A 3421-nucleotide genomic window follows, 5' to 3' on the forward strand; every position below is an offset into this window, starting at 1 on the left:
GCCGCCCAGCTCCGTCCGCAGCCGCTCGGCCCCTCCATGGCCCGCGCCCCGCAGGAACGAACCCCACCGCGCCGCTCGCCCCGCCCCGCCACGCCGGGCGGCCTCCGCCTCCCAGTCAGCTCGGGCTGCGGCGGCTGCAGCGGCAGATGGTGTCTAGGCTGCGGGATGGGGGCCGGACGGCCGTAGAGCTCCTTCACATCACTGACGCTGCAGCCGCCCCATTGGGTGGGAGAGGGCGGCGGCCGCCCGGAGCAACCGCCTAGGGCTGGGCGGGACGCCGCGGCGGGGCGGGACACCGAAGGAGTGGGGGCCCGAGCTCCGCGAGCGACGCGCATGCGCGACGGGAGGGGGGCACGAACGCCTTGAGGGCCACGCGTGCGCGCAATGGGCTGAGGGGGGAGGGCGGGGAGGAGCGGGGCGCCGCGAGGCGGGGGAGCCGTGAGGGGTGGGGCCGCGAGCTCCGCGCGCGCGAGGGAGGAGTAGGTGCGCGGGGCGGGGCGGAGTGCGGCGCGGGGCGGGGCGGGGCGTCGCAGCCACGTTCCGGGGTGGGCGGAGAAGCCGCGGAAGTCTCGCGGGGTCGTGAGCCTGTGCTCCTGGGCTGGCCCGGGCGTCGGTTATGGCTCCAGCCCTAAAGCGGATCGGTCTCTGGAGTGCTTCGGTCTGCTCACCGGAATGCCTCAGCCTTGTCTGATGTCCTTAGGTACCCCCCAAAAATATCGAACTCGTAATGAATGCCAAGGCAGGAAGCCACACAACAGAAACTTCATATAAATGGATTTGTTTTGGAGACTACCAAATGATGACTGATTTCTTTAAAAATACTGTATAGTCTCTGAAAAATATTTTTAAAAAATTATGAGGAATGGCAAAGCCTAGCATGGTGTAGAGTGAACAAAGTTGAATTCTGAGAATAAAGCTAGGAAATAAAAGTAAATTAAAGTTTATATAAATGAGAGGAATTACTACCTTACTTGGTATGAAATAATTTGATAGAATTCGTGACATTGAAATCTGGAATTCCGTACAGCACTAGGCGGAAGAAGAGTTTAATGTTTAGGAAACAAATTCCATAACTAATCATGAAAACATAGTTTTTGAAAATGGACTGAACACTTCATTTGGAGAAACTCAACACAGTTCCATAGTATCAATGGAGGAAAGTATTAGTCTAATCTTCAGTGCCATCGATGTAACTATTCTTATGGTTAGCCATGCAGTACTAAATCACTTTCTTAAAAAAGTTACAGCTTTTTTTTATATTTACTACAGCATTTAAAGTTTATGAAGTTTTGCATAGAGTCATGATTTTAATACAATTATCTTTTACTTCCCTTGCCACACTCAGGATTTCTCATGTTCTTATAGTCTTATTCTCTTAGGTAGTTTGTATGTATACTCAACATCAGATCCCCAAATTGAAATTGACATTGCTACCACTAAGAAGAAAATGTAAAATAACTGAATTTAAGTGAAGAAATGTCATGCATACAAATCTTAAACCTATCTACTTACAGTGGGGCAAGCCCAGTACTCAGGGAAGCTCAGTGGCACAGTGTTTGCCTAGCAAGCATTAGGTCCTGATTCCCACACCCACACCCCCAAAAATCTGGGTATGGGAACATGCCTGTTTCCCAGCACTCCAGGAGACTGAAGTAGGAAGATCACAAATTTTAGCCCAACCTGAGCAGTTTAGTGACTTAGGAAGACTTTAGCCAACAGATGAATTCCAGGCTCTTGTGTATGAGGAGCAAAGAATTACAAGTGTACACCCATTGATAAAAGAAAAAAACAACTACATGTATTGAAAATAATGAGAAGATGTGCTGAGGGCAAGCACTAACTGAAAATGATGTTAGGGAGACAAGTAAATAAGAGCACAGCACACAGCTAAGTCAGACTTGGAATCTACAAGATGTGCGCCCCAACCATGATGCCTCCACTGGGTCTTTGGATGTGATTGACAGGGTGAGTCATTTTGCATCTTTCAGTACACAAGCTGGTGGCAGAGTTCTTCCTATTAAATTACATATTTGACATGCAATCCTATATATGGACCTTTTTTTTGTGTGTGTGTATATTTAGGACAGGGTCTACAGGGTCTTACTATGTAGATCAGACTCATAGTGATCCTGTTTTCAGCCACCCAAGCACTGGGATTACAAACCGAGTCTCAATTGCTGTCTCAGGATGCCCGGGGTTGGGGGGCAGCATGGCATTCCAGGGATTAAACCCTGGCCCCTGATCTCTGCCTAAGCAGTCACTTTAGACTGCGAGCTATCTGGCCAGCCCTTGTACATGAATCTTTAATTGAGGTTCAAGTGGGGAAAAAGCTACTGAGGATCAGGCCTTGAGATCTAACATGCATGTTCCCTGGCCTGGAGATTTCCTGGGTCTTTGTTGTTTTGTTACCTGCTTCTGTTAGAACAAAGGAAAAAATGTTGGCCCTGGGGGGTGTTGCCCAAATTCAAGTGGGTGGAGGGTCACCACCATACCTGTCTTGCTTCTTTTTTCCACATTCCCCTCCTTTTGTTCAATCCCTCTTTCCCTCCTTATGTACAAAAGTTTGTTTCTTTTTTTCTCTTTTTACTTGTCCTTTCTTTCCTTACCCCCGAGCCTCACTATTAATCCTTTTCTCAGTTGAACATTTTCTTCCCATTTTCTAAATATTATACATTTTCCTTTTCATCCTTAGTTATACTGTCAATGCCTCACCAGAAAATGATTGAGTATTTAAACATGTCTCCAATTTATTTCACTTAAGAATATGGCCTCAGGTGCATCTAGAAATGTCACAAGCTTATTTTTCTGTTTGTTCTCTATTGTATATATATAAAAAAAATCATCCATTCATCAGTTGAGGGGCATTTGGACTGTTACAATCTGTGCCACCATAAACATGTGTGCATCTATTGCTGTGGTATGACATTTTTCTTTCCTGAAGATATCAAAAAGGGTAATGTTTGGGTTAAATGGAACCTCTAGTTCTAGTTTTTGAGAAATCTCGACAGTGATTTCACCAGTCTACTCTCAGCAACAGTGAAGAAGCATTGCTGGTTTTCCTGCAGCCCTTTCACTGTTTGTTATTGGTTGATTACTTGATAGTAGCCATTCCTTCTGGAGTGAGATGAATCTTAGCCTGGTTTTAATTTGCATCTCTTAAATTACAAATGATGTTAAACATTTTTTCATGTATTTTTCATTTCTACTTCTTCATGCAAGAAGTGTCTGTTCATTTTAGATGCCTATTTTTGGATTAGGTCTTTAAATTTGTGAGGGTCTCAGTTTTTTGAGTTCTAGATACTGTTACTGTAGATATTTCTGCTTTTTGTGAAATACAGTTGGCAAAACCTTTTTGCCACACTGTGAGTTGTCTCTTCAGTCTGTTGGTGGTTTCCTTTGCTGTGAAAAAGCTTTTTAGTAA

The 3421-nt window shown here is 45.6% G+C and overlaps 1 protein-coding gene across 1 annotated transcript in view; it reads right to left on the reverse strand.

The window, feature by feature from the left end:
* Fem1c (fem-1 homolog C) overlaps positions 1-255 on the reverse strand; it is a 24539-nt gene extending 24284 nt beyond the window's left edge. The window contains exon 1 of the mRNA XM_004640590.3: positions 63-255. The gene's annotated coding sequence lies outside the window, so the exon portion shown is untranslated. The remainder of the gene's footprint in view (positions 1-62) is intronic.
* Between the last annotated feature and the right edge of the window lie 3166 nt (positions 256-3421).

This window comes from Octodon degus, unplaced genomic scaffold (assembly GCF_000260255.1).
Source record: "Octodon degus isolate 3935 unplaced genomic scaffold, OctDeg1.0 scaffold00124, whole genome shotgun sequence".
Taxonomy (NCBI): domain Eukaryota; kingdom Metazoa; phylum Chordata; class Mammalia; order Rodentia; family Octodontidae; genus Octodon; species Octodon degus.